We start from the raw sequence: 18888 nt of genomic DNA on the forward strand, positions 1-18888 counted from the left end.
CCCGGTTTCTTCACTGCAAGAAATGTTGTTGAGCCTGGTTATTTGTCAAGCAAGGAAGCAACAATTACGGGCAATGAAATCACTGTTACTTTGTTAAGTGGTCGATAGAAATTATACCATGATTAAGGTGAAACCTTAATCATTGTTTCTGGTTACAAGTTTACATGCACACAAAGTATCAAGAATATACATATTGACAACATGCGCACTCTTTTCTGTAGACAAATTTGTCACATCATTCTATATAAATGTTCTTTATAATTTTTATGTTTGCATGTCATTACTCTTTGTTTCATAACTAATTATTGTTTGTCTATTTGTACATGTGAAATGGAACTTCATTTCAACATTTTTATTTCTCAATTTGCTTAGCCCAAGCACATTACAATGTCATATCTTTAAGGATTAAAAGATATGATTTCACATTCTCTATATTCAGATACATATGTAAAACACCATTCAAAGGCTACAAATATCCTTTAAGTTTTATGAAAGAACAAGACATATTATATATTAACACGGATCTCTTTACAACAATTATAACACCCATATGTAGAAGACAAAAACCCTAAAATTTACATACTATATGGAAAACTTCCAAAAACAAACATTCCTTTCACATTGTGTTCATTAGCTAAACAGACTCAAAGGTCTTCAACCATAACGATTAAAATATCACTAGGAATTGTCTTCTATAGTGCCTCTACCTGTCACACCCCAAATCTGGGCATGACCGGCAGTGGTCCACAAGGACTCAGTCTAAGGCACAGTACGTAAGCTTAAACATGAATCCAAAATCACGAAGAATAATGTGATGATAGCCCATAAATGAATAAATCAAAACTCGATCCAGTGACAAGTCACAAGTATAAAAAGTAAAACCAACCATAACCAACTTCCAAAAATTATATACTAAATGGAACACAAATCGCCCACAAAATAAAATAATTCTAAATAAAAAAAATCCAACCATAAAGTATGCACAAAACCCGACATAACAAGCTAAAACAAAATAAATAAATGTCCTAGAGGTCCATGCAATTGAGTCCCCGCTATGCCATAAGTCCAGTCTAAGTCCTTCTAACACCTGGAAGTGATAAACAACTAAGTCAGCTGATAGCTCAGTGAGTAGCAACATGGATAGTAAATACAGTTTTGAAAACAGGGCTCAATTTCAAAATAAGATATATATCACAGAAACTAGATTGGCATACACTTTTGATAAAGATAATCTGTTTCAAAAAGAAGGTTTCGCAGTTCAACAGTAAAAATACTCATGTCTCTCAAGAACATGATAAATGACATTTTCACTTAAAACATTTTACAACATGAACACCAATAATTTTCTGGGTACCAAGAATAACAAGTAACATGCCACAATTCTCAAGGCAATAAGCCCGTTGGATCCAATATCGAACCAAGAGTCATCCTCGGGGTGGCAACCCATGCCTTTTCTCTAAGATGATCTAATTGAAGGTCACCTAGCCCAACCCAGGTCTTTTCCTTACAATCGTTGAGCACTAGAGTCATCATGACCCAACTCGGATCTTTTCTCTAGTGGCCAGAGTCACCACATGTAGTGGAATAATTTCCCTAGACTAAATATACAGATGGTCATGATAATCAATACAATTCAGTTTCGCAAAATATGGTAGTTCACCATTATAAACATGAGACTATAGCAAATAGTTTACAGTATGCCAAGTTTGCACTTGTTTCAGAAATAATTTAATTCCATTGATACTATAATAATTTATCAAAACAGTTTAGTCCTGAAACAACAATTCAATTTTCCAACAATTCAGGGTAGGTAAACATTTATAAAAATATGTAGCATGCAACTACTCACCTGAAAACAAAATAATATAATCCTCGAATAGAGTATGAAAGTCCAATTAGTGGCCTGAACCAAGTACAAAGACTACACGTCACTACTAATTTAAAAGTACTAAAAAGAATAATAAACTAAGTACCCCACACTAAAGTGTACTAACACAGCTCAACCCCACTCACTGCTACTCTTAAATAATACCTAAGTTCATGTTCTTCAAGGTCTAAAATTACCCAAGACATGGGTTTCGATCGAAACTTAACTAAAAGTAACTTTAAGATAAAACAGAGTTTTAAACAAGTTTTCCCAATTTATTCGCTAACTTTGAAAATTAAAAACCCACTCCATGCTGTTCGAAAAATTCCAAAACCCTTCAGATATCAACTAATATATCCTAAGTTTCAAACCTAATTGGTTTTACTTTATTTGCTCATCAAAATAATTATTTACAATTAATTACACCCAAACAGGTTGTTTTCTGCGACACTTTAAAGAAATTAATGGTTCTCTTAGTATACACGAGCAATCAATGCAAGGCCAAAAATATAAGAAACTAGACTCGTAACAGACTCTAATGACGCTAAGTTGATAATATTTGGATTTATACCCAAAGAGAACGACACTTCCGAAGTTACTATTTTAAACCAATTTTCTGGACAGATTTGAACACAGCAGTTAATATAGATTTTGAATCCCAAAAATTATGAGAAACTTCAGATATGCAATTCAATATGTAATTAATCTACTTTAAAAATTTCAGTTCAAAATTCATCCATTTGATATGGTTTCTTGATTTTTAAAGTTTGTGCTTCTGTACAGAATTTGTTTTTTTTTTGGATTAAGAACTACACCCAATTTCTCATCACCAATCACTGACTTAGCACCCAAACAACACACCCGTTTCTCCTATTCCTTCCCAACAACAAGCATATTATACATATGAACCATCACAATATATAGATATAATAAAATAGGACAATACGTTAGAGTTGTTGACCACTAATGTTGCCAAAAGTTTCTCTCATCTCTCTCTCTCTCTCTCTCTCTCTCTCTCACATGCTGTGAAGAACAAATAAGAAGGTAGGGTTTTATGTATATTTTATTTAATACTAGTGGTTGGGTACACCTATAGCATGTGTAGGTCGAATAAATAAATAATATACAAAATGTATATATAAGTTATATGCAACTCAAATGGTAAGAGCCTTATTTATTAATTTTATGGTCTAGAGTTCAAGTCACACACCCTCTTCTCTATTTTTTTTTTTTTTTTTTTAAATCTTACCTCTAAATTAAAGACTTTCACCATGAATTTATTTTAGGTTTAAAATTAATTAAAAAACCTTCTAACAATATTTAATTTGCACTTAAAGATTTACAAGCAAAATATTTGGGATTTGTAAAATTAGTATTATTTAATTATTCATTTTATTTTCATATTTGGGTTCTCACACTACCACTGTTGTGCTAACCATGTTGGTTGAACATTGTTCAACCTCGCTTCCTGTTGACTCTGTTTTGAGCGTATTCCTTTCAGTGAAAAAACCAGGTTGTTTGGGGTGAGTCAGTGCACCCTCTCCGCCCAACATCAGAACCACACTTGCCATTTTAGGCCTATCCTCTGGCCGTTGTTGCACACACAATAGACCAACATGAATCGAACGTAACACCTCGGGTAGATTACATGAGTTTTGTATTGGTTCATCAATCAATTCTCTGGTTCTATCTTCCTTGTATAATCTCTTGCCTAAACAGTTAGAAACACTTTTAAGCTATTATTTTAATTTTTATACAGAATAACGTTGTTGAATTGAGCCTTTGTATTAAACACCCTTTGAAATGGCTCTAAATTAGTTTTAGAGATATCATTGCTACATCATTTTGTAACTTTCTTTTGTAAGATTATATTATTAAACTCTATGCTTACATGCCTAAGAAGGTTGAGGTGGTGGTCTTGGTGATAGAATCCCTGTTTCTCTTCCCACTCACTATTTCTAATACCAATTTTTACTAAGAAGAGTCCTTCAATTGCATATTCAGGAGACATGTAGCCACTACAGGAAAAAAAATGAACAAATAAACCAATTTATACAGTTCAAGGAGGAAAATTTTGAATTGGTTTGAAGATTCTTACTATGTTCCAACCACTCTTCTCGTATTTTCTTGCGTTTCGTTTGCTCCAAAGATTTTGGCTAAGCCAAAGTCTGATATTTTTAGGTTCATCTTATGATCTAGTAGAATATTGCTTCCTTTCATATCTTTATGGATAATTCTCAGTCTGGAATCTTGATGAAGATAAAGAGGCCCCCGAGCAATTCCATTAATGATGTGGAAGTGCTTAGGCCAATCTAGTAGCATCTTCTGTGATTGATCTGTTCAATTTTTCACCTAAGTTAAACCAAGCTTCTAGTTAGTAGTTAACTTCTCGAGTATGTATAAGAAAGCCATACCGAAAATGAAGGAGTCCAAGTTATTGTTCGGCATGAATTCATATATTAACATCCTTTCATCTCCTTGAATGCAATATCCTAGAAGCTTTACAAGATTTTGATGCTGAAGCTTGGCGATACAAATCACTTCATTCTTGAACTCATCAACTCCTTACTTGGAATACTTCGAAAGCAACTTCACAGCTATTTCTTGTCCCCCTTCCAACATACCCTGGAAAATTTTACACCATTTTTGTTTGTTAAAACAAGTTCAGATATTGAAAACTCTTGGTGTATCTATAATATTGTTACCTTGTAAACAGACCCAAATCTGCCCTCTCCAAGCTTATTGTTGATTGCAAAGTTATCCATAGCTTTACTGATTGTAACCAAGTGGAATAATGGTAATTCTATATCTTCATTCTAGGATTCTTTGTAGTAAACTTGTTCAAGATGATCTATTGTTCTTCCTGCAGAAAGCGGGTGTCAAGAACATTTAAATGAAGCAATTTGTTCAAAATAAGTATATGTACACGCAGGAACACCTACAAAGGTGAGATATTGAAGAATTAATGACTAATTTTTATTACCTTCTCTCTTTGTCCAACCCTTCTTCGAAATGTACAATGAAATGCCAAGGTCCATAATAAGTGTTGTTGTTGAGACTACTGAGATGACTATGCTCGTCTTTGCCTTGTTCCAATTGTGGCCAGCTTGACGTAATACCGAAACGATATAGTTAAAATCATTTAATTTGGGGAAACTAAGAAATTCTAGGTCGATTATAAAGGATTTATGGTGATTTCTGTTGGAAAATTTGGTTTTATAGGCTTATTTTCGGCCATCTTTGAGCCCAAAATTGAGTGGGCTCCAAACGTATTTTCAGGTGGGTCTAAAGAGGTGATGCGTTCCTTGCCACGTGACAAGTCACACGGTGAATATGGTTCGTCAAAACCATTTAAGAGTGAATGGGAAGTTGACGTCGTTTTCGGGTTCGTGGAATGGACAATTAAATAAATGTGGGTTTCCTTGAAATGGGTTGTACCACATTGAAAGTTGAAGAGAACTTATGTATGTATATAAGCTCTTGGTGTACTAACTTGGGTTAGGCCCCAAGGGGCATCCCAAGTTTGTAGAAGGGAGGAGTTATGGACAAAGTGAACCTTAGCCCAAACCACCACACGCGCGTGGCGCCGTCGTCCGACCGGCCAGACCGGGCGTGGTTGTGGGTCTGGTCGGTTGTTATATTAATTTTTTGGACAAAATTTATTTCAATTTTTTATGAAATCAAATTTAAAATTTTGTGCCAAAAATTGAATTAATTTTCTGTCCATTTTTATCTCCTTTAGTCTGAAATTTCCTAACAGATTCAACTAGTTTTACAGTTATTAAACTGCCAGAAACTACTGCAGTTACACAGATGCAAACTGCACAGTTGTTGAATTTTGGACTGTATCTGTTCATTCAAAATTTGCACTTATTCGGTTCAAAATTGAACTTGTTCAGGCAGATCATTTTGCCTATAAATACTTGCATTGTTCCAGAAGTCTAGACATCCGAAAAACAGTTTGAAATTACTTTTTTGCTGTCCAATTTTCTACTCTGTTGCATATATTCTTCATATTAGTTTTTTAGGAAAATTAACAAATTGTTTGGAGTGCTACTACAATTTGTGAAGATCATTGTATCCTAGGAGATAGACACCATAAGTCCGTAAGCACCAAAGCGGGGTGAATCTGTTTTAAGGGTAGAGTGTCACACACTCGACTTAATCTTTTAATTTTTCATTCGGTTTGGTAAAATAAATTTTGTAAGTTATTTATTTTATTTGTTTGATTTAGTTTCAATTTATTTATTGTACACAGAAGATTGTTCCAACAATCTTAAGACAGATTCGAAATATTTTGTTTATACATAATTTTTCGTTTGTTTCCTTTCTTCTTTCTTCTTCTTACAGAAATTAATTTCTGTATTTTTACAAAATAATATTCTGGTTGGAAAACAAATAGCAGTAATATACTGTTTGACAAATAGTAGTAATATACTGTCTATTATCTTTGACAACTAGTAGTAATATACTGGTGTCATTAACAATTCAAAATATTTATTTGTGAAATTTTGTCAGAAACTAATTTTGGTTTTCAGAAATTATTTTCTGAGTGTTCATTAATTAAAATTCTATTTCAGTATTTTAATTATTGATGTGCTACAAAAATTTAATTTTCTATGTGGAATTAATTTGGTTAAATAAAATTTTATTTTGTTTCCAAATTAATTGAAAAATAAAAGTTACATTTCTTGTTTCTTTTATTTTTACAGAATTTAATTATGTAGTTTTGGTTTAATTTTTTTGTGTAGTATAAAATTCTAATTATAATTTTGTTTTATAATTTAGAATTCATGATTACAAAAACTGGTCAGACTTATGTTCAAACCAGTACTGGTATGGTGGCTGCAATTGCATCAACCCCGCCTTATGTTGGGACTGTGCCAGCGAATCTTCACTATAGGAAATGACAGTTTTGGCGACCAAAATATTGGTGGCCAAAAGTCCCATTTTTGGTCGCCAAATCTAATTAGCGACTAAATTTTTTTGTCGCCAAGTTCATCGCCTATACCCTGTCGGCGTTAGTATTGGCGACTAAACTTTTTTTGGTCGCTGAAAGTTAAACATTTGGCTACAAAACTTTAGTTAGTCGGGAAAGGTGTTCTTTTGGTGACTAAATTATTGGTCGCCGAAATTGAACTTTTGGCTACTAAACTTTGGTTAGTCGACAAAGGTATCTTTTGGCGACTAAAATATTAGTCGCCGAAAGTTCTCACATAAAACTAAATTAAACTATTAGAGACTAAAATTTTAGTTGCTAATAGAATACATACATTTAGCGACCAAACACTTTAGTCACCAAAAGATGTCGTGTTTTTAGTGACTAAAATATTTAGTCGGCAATTAAACTTCCCTCATTCTGATTTGTTTTAGCTACTATGTGGTTTGGTCGCAAAAATTCATTTGGTTATTTTTTGCTACTAAATTATTGGTCGCCAAAACATTTGCTTACATTTTTGGCTACCAACATATTTAGTCGCAAATACTATATTAATTTTTTTTTTTTTAAATTTCTGAACCACCTATATCCATTATTAGTGCAACTTGTACCCTGTATAAATAATATAATCCATCAATACTGAATATATTATCAACCATTCAACAACGTGCACACATTTCACTTCCAACCATCCAAAAAAATTATATTCAACGTCTAATTCTAAATGTAATACAAATTCCATACGAACCAAGTATAATCCAACCCCAATAATTTAATTCCATACATAATTGAGGATTAACCAAATTTAATATCCAAAAGGAAATCTGTACCACCCCAAAAATTTATTCTGTACCGCCCCAAAAACTAATTTGTACCACGTCCAATGCTAATTTCTATCAGGCCAAATTTTGGATATTTACCACGCCAAAAAACTAATTTGTACGTACCACTATATATACGAATGGAGATATAAAAAAAGTGCCATTTTGTACTTGTCAAAAAAAGTCATATCCACATTTGTACATCAAAAACCATCTGCAAAATAAATAAAAAAATAAAAATAAATAAAAAATAAAAAATAATCATTAGTATTGACTAAATATTGACCAATTTAAAATTATTAAAAAAACATATAAAACTCGAAATTAAGTAATCTTTTCAAATTAATCATTAGTTTTGCATACTCGAATATATATGAAATAAACTTTTTGATGTTCAATCTGAGTACATACAACATATGAATCTAGTTGCTCTATTTGATGTTGCTAATATATTGATGTTCCTAATAAATTGATGTTGCTATAAAAGTAATCCTAATAATAATTGGAAATTCAAACACTTGAATCTAGTTGCTCTATTTGATGTTCAATCTGAGTACATACAACATAGATTAATATATACATATTAGTCCTTCAAGAACCCATAATAACTGAAACATCAGTTCAAAAAAAACATGCCACAAACCCATATGTGCTGCTCCCTGTTGGCATTCCATAAATCATGAATCAAGCAGCATTACAAATGCATCTCATAGAAAATCATAAGCTTATGGAGAGCTATCGAATAACTAATACTTGATCAAGTATCTAGATACATGTAACTACGAGGCCAGTAAGATTTCTGCAGTGGAAAACTGTGAAGGTTTCTATCCACATACTCTGCACAGTTATACAGATCCACAAAACTTTTGAATAATTGGATTTTAAGGTTTAATAGCATTATTATGTAATATTAGCCAACTCCCCATCATAGCCAACGCAGAGAGAAAGAAAGAGAAAAGTACATAACAAGGACACTTACATTTCTTCTTGTCAATCTGGAGCATGTCTACAATTCTTTGTAATGACACCATTATTATGTTCGATGACCAAAAAAATACCATTATTATGTTCAAATATCTCCATGCTTTTTGATGCCTTTCTCTAATAAATTTACTTGTCAAAAAACAAAGATGAATCATGGGAAGAGAAAAGCATAATCATGGGAGAGAAAGTAAAACAGATAACAGAAAGTAAAAGTTTTCTAGAATAAGCATTTTAATTTTAAGGAAAATGACAAAACAAATACTTTAGGGCCAAAAAAAAAAATTCACTAGTTGAAGTCAAACAGCTCAAGGATTCCAGTAAGCAATGGAAGCTCAAGACCTTCAATAGAGCATATCGAACAGCTCATTGAAGATACTGTGATGCCCGTTTATCAACATAAGATCCGTCTTATCACTAGTTGAAGTCAAAATACAAAATAGCATCACCTCCAAGGCATTGGACATCTCCTGAAAGTTATTGAGGGGCCTACTTGAAAGAACTTAAAACAGCAAGTGCAATTTGATGTTGGTACCTTACAGCATACTTTTGAAACACACAAAATTTGTTCGTGTAACAAATAAATGAACATCACAACACAGGCAAGGAATAATTGGGAAAAGAGAAAAATGTGAAACCCACGTACCTGGAGCTTTTTGAGTAGCTTATTCAGAGCCTCATATTGTTTCTCAATATCTTGAACCTAACAAAGAACAAAACAGGCAAGCTTGATGACATTGGATGAAAGATGGTTTAAACATATTCTTTTATTCCAGATGCAGAGAAACTTGAGGAAATAATAAAAGGGAGGAAACAGGAGGCAGAAGAAGAAATGCCATCATCTTCTTGATTGGCCAACAAAGGAACGACAACAATTTATAGTCACCTGCTTAAAAAAGTTATCCAGGCCCAATTCTCCTGAATTCACTGGACGATGTCTTCCCATTTCAATATCTCCACCTGTACCTTGGCCACGAGGGATCTCAAATGAACTCTGCAAAAGTGTCATCCATTGAATATGTATAAACAAATAAAAAGAAGAATAAGAACATAGGTAATCTCATTCACACTAAAATTCATACTAATATACTAAGAAGGAAAAACTGCTGCGGTTCTAACTCCTTCACCTCTAATATTTATCAGCATCAAAAAATCATGTCAAGACAACACAAAATCTCAGATAAATTAAAGTCACAAGCAAAAAAAAAAAATTGCATTATAAAGGAAAGAAAATTACCTACAAAATATCCAGCTTTGTGGCCAAACTAAACCAAACCTTTGTAGCCAATACCATTAAAAAAAAAATTTACAAGCCACATAAGTAGCAATTCATCAGTTAGTTTCTCAATCTCATGAGTTCTATATTCCCAATCATTTCAAAGCCTAGACACCAACAGCCTTCTGGACTCAGTGAAGCCACAAATAATCTTTCTAGACAACGTAAGAGCCCTTCTTCCAAACACCACAGACTGTAGGAGGTTAATTTAAATACTGGAAATCTGATGTTAAGTAGTACATCAGCTACAATATTACAAAGAATAATTGTTTGTTTAAGGAGAAAATCATGCAATTATATATCTATCATAACACAATGAACAGATTTTTATATATAACCCAAGCAGCTCAAGTAAGCATCAAAAGATATTGCAGTTTCCCTCACAAGGGCATCATCAACTTTTAAGCAAAAGATCAGTAAAGAGATTTTTAAGGTCATGGAATCTGTTAAAGATGGATTAATCTTTTAATGGAAGGAAAGCAGGGGATAGCACAGCATTGAGAAGACCTCTAGACAGACAACAATTTCAAGTCACAGTAAGCCTCATCCCCTTCATCATTGAGCGTAGGACCTACAGTGAGTAGTGCTAACAAACAAACTTTTCATATAGATTGATGCAGCAATTGAGTTGAGGGAGCTTCTATTTCCACACACCACATTATCTCAGTTCACACACTTAATTTCCAAAATTTTGATTCGGAAGATGATTTCCGAATCTTCCGAACCAATAAGGTTCATTTGGAAATCAACTTCCGAATAAAAGATACAACTGAACCAAATAGTTTTGTTTAGAAGATACAACTGAACCAAATAGATTTATTTGGAAGTTGATTTCTAAACTAAAAAGATGTGTGCACTAAGAGAAAACCATGTGTGGCAGTCAAGTTGTTCCAATAATTTGATTTCAGTGGGTCCATTTCAAATTTTAATGCTTTATTATTGCACACCACATCAGTTTGTAAAAAAAATTGTTTATATAGCATTTTCCAGTCTACCGTTAACAAGTCTTGGTCTACATTCTTCCATAATTTTGACTAGTCTTTTTGGGAAGTATTTAGCATTTAATACGAAGTTTGGATATTCCAATAACTTTCAGACTGTGTTCCTATACAAACTTGATGTATCATGTATCTAATCAAGTGGGGAGGTTGAAGTAATCAAATATTTAGTAATATCAGAAGCTATATTCAGCTGTATCTTGGGTTGCTTGATTTCAAGTATATTCAGCTATATTCAGTTAATCAATTATATTTAGCTATATTCAGCTATATTCAATTAATCAAATATTTAACTTTTTGATTTTTAGCTAAAACTATTACTTTCCAAACGAGGCCTTAGTAATGCGCAACACTTGGATCAAATGGTTCTTTAAGAAACCACTCAGGTAACAAACTTGAACCTTTCTACTGAATCAATTGGATAAATATCATTCTCTTGTAGGAAGGGTATGGGTTTGGACTTTGGATAGTGTGATTTAAAGTTTCATCTATGTACTTTTCAATAATACTACATCACAAAACCATTGCCAGACCATCTATAGTGTAGAAAGATGCTGCAAAAATATCCTATCGAAGAAAATAAAATCCTTAAAATGATAAAGTCCTACATTATGACCAAAACTAGGTTAGCTGTAGTTAAGAAACATTGTTCTTCACAACATATTCAATTGAATAGATGCATTTGCCTATACATGATTATAAAAATCAGAATTAGATCAAGCAGATAACCAAATCTTATCTTCATGCATACATATATAAGTTTTTTATCTGTAAATGTTTAGCACAAACAAAACAGTACGAGAAATGAAAATATAAATAAATAAATAAATAATCCATAAATTAGTTTGAGGAAAAAAAAGGGAAAAGAAAATTTTCACTGCTTCAAATCAAACCAGCCCAGCTTAAAGTAGTGAAATTGTAATAACTTCTAGGCTATGTTTGAAATAGGGGTGAGTGATAAACAAACCAAACAGCTCAAGCTCAACTCATGTTCAACTCATTAAAAGCTTGTTCGAGCTCAGTTTGTTAAGTAAATAAACTAATCTTGAACACATTTTGGAGCTTGTTAAGCCTAAAACTATATAAAAATACCAAGAAGAATTCAACTACGACTAAAACATGTAACCAAGAAGAATTCAAAGCAGAACAACAAGATTATAAACTTGAAAAATATTCGAAGATTAACCAAATTATGCTATGTTTGGTTGCTAAAATTAAAGAGAGCGTAAATTAGGAGAAATTCTTTGCAATTCTAAATGGCTCTATGTAGTTAACTAATGACAGTGGTGTATGGTTATGCATCTAAAGTTTTAGCAGATGGGACCAGTTTACTGGGTAAGCCCAAAAAAATCTAATTTAAAACCTCCATATTCTTTCCATTAATATAAATAAATAAACAATCACAAAACAAAAATAAAGAACATGTTCAAAGATATGAAATGAAATACCTTCAACCAGAGAAATGCAGAGCAGCCTTCTCTTGTTTATGCAATGGAGTGATCTGCACAAGAGAAGAGGATGTGAAATGAAGAACATGTTTAAAGATATATATACCTGGAAAGCAAAGTCCCATGTCTAAGAAGACAAAAAAACAAACCCATGTTTGAATAAATGCACACATCACATGGATGAAATGCACACATCACATGGATGACATAGATAAAAGATCAAATGCACACATCACACAGCACATGTTTAAAGATATATATACCTGGAAAGCAGAACATGTTTGAATAAATGCACACATCACATAGATCGAACTCATTGTGCTCTTGATAGTAAATATATATGTATCACTGTCAGTCACCAATCTTAGATAACGCACAATAGTTCTACCAAACTAGATTGGGAGGAGAGAGAGGGGTACCTGAATAGAGGTGTTCAATCTGACGCCATTGAAATCAGAGAGAGAAGAAGGAATGAGAGAGAGAGAGAGAGAGAGAGAGAGAAGGTTGTTATTTTTCTTAGGTTCAATGCAACAAAAATGCTGGTTTTGATCAGAGGGAAGAGAGTAGTTTTTGTGGGTGATTCAATGAATGGAACTCAATGGGAATCGATGCTATGTTTGTTAATGGGTCATGACCAACATCCTCATAGATGGAGTATGGAAAAGAAGCTTGGGGCTGCGTCGATTTGGGGCTAGGTCGATTATTAAACTCCAATCAATTCAGCAAGGTCTGTTCATCATCACCAAACGACAATGCTTCGAAAACTAGTGGTTTGATTGTTGGGTGTAGTGTGGTTTTGTAGTGAATTAGATGGATAATACACAAGATCTCTATGATGAAGAGGTCGATGGAGATGGAAGGAACAATACTTGTTCCACTTCTTCAACATATGGCGCCTCACAGTTCCGAATGGAGGAAAACAGAGAGAGGAAGACATAGAGACAAATAGAGAGAGGGCGAAATAGAGGAGATACCTGGAAGTGACTGTGGTGTTCGTGTAACCCTTGCGGTGGTGCTCGTGTAACAAACGGAGAAAAATTGACAGAGAGGAGGGCAAAGGCGAGAGTGAGAGAGAGAGAGTCACGGAGGCGTGAGGCACGAGTAAGAGAGACAGTCACACAGAGGCATGAATGAGAGAGAGACAGATCGACCTTGGACTTAATTTCTTAGGTTTAGTTTTTTCCCGACCAGTGTCTATTAGTTGCCAAAAAGAAATAAAACTAGTTTTTCCCGATGAACTGAATAATTTAATCACTAATTATTTTAGGAATCCCTCTAAAATTGGAAATCTTCCCTACAGAACTTAATTACAATTGCCGACCACATAGTTTGGTCGGTAGAAGTAAGATAAATAGCGACTAAATTATTCTTAGTAGCTAAACATTGTACATTTAGGGACCAATTTTTTTTTTTTGTAGCCTTAAATCCTATTTTCAACGACAAAACTTAAATTAGTCGCCAAAAGTAATATGTTTAGCTACTAAATTATTCTTTGTAGCTAAAGATTGTACATTTAGGGACCAAGATTTTTTTTTGCAGCCCAAAATCCTATTTTCAACGACTAAACTTAAATTAGTCGCCAAAAGTAACATCAGTACCGACTAAAAAATAATTCTTAGTAGCTGAAAATAGAACCTTTCCCGACCAAATTTCTTTTAGTAGCTAAAGTGCCTATCTTTGGCAACTAAATTTATTTTGGTAGCTAAAGTGTATATCTTTGGCGACTAAATTTGTGTTAGTCGGCATTTTTAGTCGCCGAATGTGTAAATTCCTGTAGTGCTTGGTAAAATACCAAAAAAGTTCTTAGGAACTAATTTTTGCAAAGGCAAAGGAAGATCAAATAAGAAGCCTACTCAAGCCGATATGACCGAAGTGGATAAATTTCCAATGGTGTAGATGTCATAAATCTTTATGCAGTTGTTTCCAAGGCAAACCTTGTCAGAAATCCTAAAGAGTGGTGGGTAAACATTGGAGCTACTCACCATATCTGTGCCGACAAAAAGATGTTCACACCTTATTCTATAGTGGACAACGGTGAACAACTTTTTATGGGCAACTCTTCGACTTCTAAAGTTGAAGGACAAGGAAAGATTATTCTGAAGATGACATCTGGAAAGGAACTCACTCTCAACAATGTGCTGCATGTACCGGACATTCGCAAGAATCTTGTTTCCGGATCTTTGTTGAGTAAAAATGGGTTTAGGCTAGTTTTTGAAAGTGACAAGTTTGTACTTACCAAAAACGGGATGTATGTAGGAAAATGTTACATGTCTGATGGCCTTTTCAAAATGAATGTAATGACTGTTATACCCTCTGTTATTAACAAAAATATATCTTCTTCTTACTTGCTTAAGTCTTCAAATTTATGGCATGGTAGACTTGGACATGTTAATTATGGATCTTTGCGTAGGTTAATTAATATGGAATGTTTACCTAAATTTGATATTGATTTAAATCACAAATGTGAAATTTGCGTTGAGGAAAAATTATCCAAAACTCCTTTCCATTCAATTGAAAAAAGTACGAAACCACTTGAATTAATTCATAGTGACATTTGTGATTTTAAATCAATTCAAGCTAGAGGTGGGAAAAAGTATTTTATCACTTTTATGACTATACTAGATATAGTTATGTTTATTTAATTCGAACCAAGGATGAAGCTTTGGAAACTTTCATTCAATATAAGAATGAAGTTGAAAATCAACTTGGTTAGAAAATCAAAAAACTAAGAAGTGATAGAGGTGGTAAATATGAATCACCTTTTGGTGAGTTTTGTAAAGAACATGGAATAATTCATCAAATCACCGCTCCTTACTCACCTCAGCAAAATGGAATTACTGAAAGGAAAAATAGGACTTTAAAAGAAATGATGAATGTCATGTTAATAAGTTCTGGATTACCTCAGAACTTGTGGAGGGAAGCAATACTTTCTACTAATTATATACTTAATAAAGTACCCGAAAGAAAGTGAATCAAACACCTTATGAATTGTGGCATGGGAGAGTATCATCCTACAAATATTTAAAAGTGTGGGGGTGTTTGACTAAAGTAGCTATTCCTAGTCCTAAAAAGACTAAGATAGGTCCTAAAATTATTGATTGTATTTTCAATGGTTATGCCATAAATAGTAGTGCATATCGATTTTTTATTCATAAATCAGAACATTCCGAAATACATGTAAATACTATTATTGAATCTTGAAATGCATTTTTCTTTGAACATGAATTTCCGAATAAGATTGGACAAGAGACTAGTAATAAGAAAATATATTTTGATGCTATAACTTATAATGATCGAGAACATAATCAAGAACAAGAGCAAGAAATAGATCAAAATGAGGAAGATGAACCTAGGTGTAGTAAACGTGCTAGAACCTCAAAATCTTTTGGTCCAAATTTTCTAACATTTTTGTTAGAAAAAGAGCTTTTAACTTTTAAAGAGGCTATGTCTAATCCCGAGGCTCCTTTATGGAAAGAAGCTGTAAATAGCGAAGTTGAATCAATCTTGCAAAATCACACTTGGGAATTGGTGGATTTGCCACCAGGGTGTAAACCTCTTGGATATAAGTGGATTTTCAAAAGAAAAATGAAAACAGATGGATCAATTGACAAATACAATGAGAGACTTGTGGTCAATGGTTTTAGACAAAAAGAATGTCTTGATTACTTTGACACATGCTCACCGGTTACTAGAATAACATCCATTAGAATGCTAATTGATATTGCATCGTTGTACAATCTAGAAATTCATCAAATGGATGTGAAAACCGCTTTCTTAAATGGTGAGTTAGATGAAGAAATTTACATGGAACAACCAGAAGGATTTTCTGTTCCAGGAAAAGAAAAAAAAGTGTGTAAATTGGTTAAATCATTATATGGTTTAAAACAGGCGCCAAAGCAATGGCATGAAAAATTTGATAAGGCAATTATGTTAAATGGATTTAAAATTAATGAGTGTAACAAATGTGTTTATATTAAAAACACAGACAAAGGTTATGTCATTGTATGTCTTTATGTGGATGATATGCTCATCATAGGTAGTAATAATGAAATGATTAAAACTACCAAGAAAATGTTGAATAAACATTTTGACATGAAGGGCATGGGCATTGCTGATGTAATTCTTGGTATGAAAATTACCAAAACATCAAAATGATATGCTTTGTCACAATCTCATTACATTTAGAAAATCCTTGACAAATTCAGCAAAGATGATGATCATCTTGCTAGAATGCCTGTGGATGTTAATTTGTTTCTTTCTAAGAATGTACAGGAAAATATTTCTCAATTAGAGTATGCCCTAATTATTGGAAGCTTAATGTACTTGATGAACTGCACTCGCCCAGATATAGCTTATGTAGTAAGTAAATTAAGTAGATATACAAGTAACCCAAGAGTAGAACACTGGAAAGCAATTATAAGGGTTCTAAGATCTCTCCGATTTACTCGTAACATTGGGCTAAATTATACTAGATATCTAGTAGTCTTGAAGGATATTGTGATACAAACTAGATATCGGATACTAGAGACTCAAAGTCTACCAGTGGGTATGTCTTTACTCTTAGTGGTGCAGCTATGTCTTGGAAATCTTCTAAACAGACTTGCATAGCTAGGTCTACTATGGAATCAGAATTCACAGCTTTAGATAAAGCTGGGGAAGAAGTAGAATGGATTCATCACTTCCTTAAAGATATTCAAATATGGCCAAAACCGGTGCCTGCTATATGCATACATTGCGATACTCAATCAGCAATAGGTAGAGCACAGAGTCATATGTATAACGGTAAGTCCCGACACATTCGTCGTCAACATAGCACCATGAGACAACTACTCTCTAATGGAATTATTTTCGTTGAATATGTGAAGTCTAAAGACAACATAACGGATCCACTAACCAAATGGTTAGCAAGAGAGTTAGTTGAGAACTCGTCGAGGGGAATGGGACTTAAGCCTATTAAATAAGAGTTACCACAACGGCAACCCAACCTAGTTGACTGGAGATCCTAAGATCTAGGTTCAAAGGGACAACCGAGTTGTGTATGACTCAGAAGGATCACTGGGGAGTCAAACTCCTACCCATTTCTATGATGAAATAGTGATGTCTGCAGCGTTTCAGGTTAAGTAATACTTTTAATAATTCTTATATCTAGGTAAACCTAGTGGAGTATGGCAAGATACTCTTCATAAGAATCACCTATGTCAGTGTGAACTGGATCAATTCTATGAGATTTGTGAAGGGCTACAATTCTCTAGAGTACTCATGAAAGACCAGGTTGTTCGGGGCCAAAATGAACACAATAGTGAGAACTAAACTGTGTCTGGAGATATACTGTGTGAGTTCTATTGTCTTGGTTTACACAAACGGCTGCACAGTTCAAGACATCATGTTCACTGGTTGACTAGTAAATCTGATAGTGTCTCATAAGGGAAGGTTCAAAGCCAAAAGCTACATATCCTTTGCAGAATATTTCCAATTTCTATACTCTCTGTAATTAGATCATGTTGTTGCATTTTCTCTCCGTCAAATTCCATTCATGTGGGGGATTGTTGGAAAATTTGGTTTTATAGGCTTATTTTGGGCCATCTTTGAGCACAAAATTGAATGGGCCCCAAACGTCTTTTGGGGTGGGTCTGAAGAGGTGACGTGTTCCTTGCCACGTGGCAACTCACACAGTGAAAACGGTTCGTCAAAACCACTTATGAGTGAATGGGAAGTTGACGTCATTTTTGAGTTCATGGAATGGACAATTAAAGAAGTAAATGTGGGTTTCCTTGAAATGGGTTGTCCCACATTGAAACATGAAGAGAACTTATGTATTTATATAAGCTCTTGGTGTACTAACTTGGGTTGGGCCCTAAGGGGCACCCCAAGTTTGTAGAAGGGAGGAGTTATGAACAACGTGAACCTTAGTCCAAACCACCACACACACGCGTGCGCCGCCGCCGTTCGTTAGTCCGACTGGCCGGGCGCGGGTGTGGGTTGTGGGTCAGGTCGGAACTGCCAGAAACTGCTGCAGTTACATAGATACAAACTGCACAGTTCAATCTGTCCAACAGATTTGTTGAATTTTGGACTGCATTTGTTCATTCAAAATTTGCACCTGTTCGGGCAGATCATTTTGCCTATAAATACCTACATTGTTCCAGCAGTTTGGACATTCGAAAAATAGTCTAACAATTACTTTTTTGCTGTCCAATTTTCTTCTCTATTGCATATATTCTTCGTATTAGTTTTTTAGGAAAATTAAAGAGATTATAGAACACATGTTCTAGTTCGCCGAACAAATTGTTTGCAGTGCTACTACAATTTGTGAAGATCATTGTATCCTAGGAGATAGACACCATAAGTCTGTAAGCACCAAAGCGGAGTGAATCTGTCTTAAGGACAGAGTGTCACATACTCGACTTGATCTTTTAATTTTTCATTCAGTTTGGTAAAATAAATTCTGTAAGTTATTTATTTTATTTGTTTGATTTAGTTTCAATTTATTTATTGTACACAGAAGATTGTTCCAACAATTTCATCCCAATTTATCTACTCAAGTGAAATGTGTGATCA

At 33.8% G+C, this 18888-nt stretch overlaps 1 long non-coding RNA gene across 1 annotated transcript; it reads right to left on the bottom strand.

Annotated features, from left to right (window-relative positions):
- Positions 1-7482: 7482 nt before the first annotated feature.
- Positions 7483-13550, bottom strand: LOC114284089 (uncharacterized). The gene is made up of 5 exons (XR_003636773.2): positions 12750-13550; positions 12331-12383; positions 9495-9602; positions 9255-9311; positions 7483-7841 (listed from the first exon to the last, which is right to left on the bottom strand). It is a non-coding gene; the product is annotated as an uncharacterized LOC114284089 (long non-coding RNA).
- Between the last annotated feature and the right edge of the window lie 5338 nt (positions 13551-18888).

Source organism: Camellia sinensis, chromosome 7 (genome assembly GCF_055761805.1).
Source record: "Camellia sinensis isolate YWXY chromosome 7, ASM5576180v1, whole genome shotgun sequence".
NCBI classification, from domain to species: Eukaryota; Viridiplantae; Streptophyta; class Magnoliopsida; order Ericales; family Theaceae; genus Camellia; species Camellia sinensis.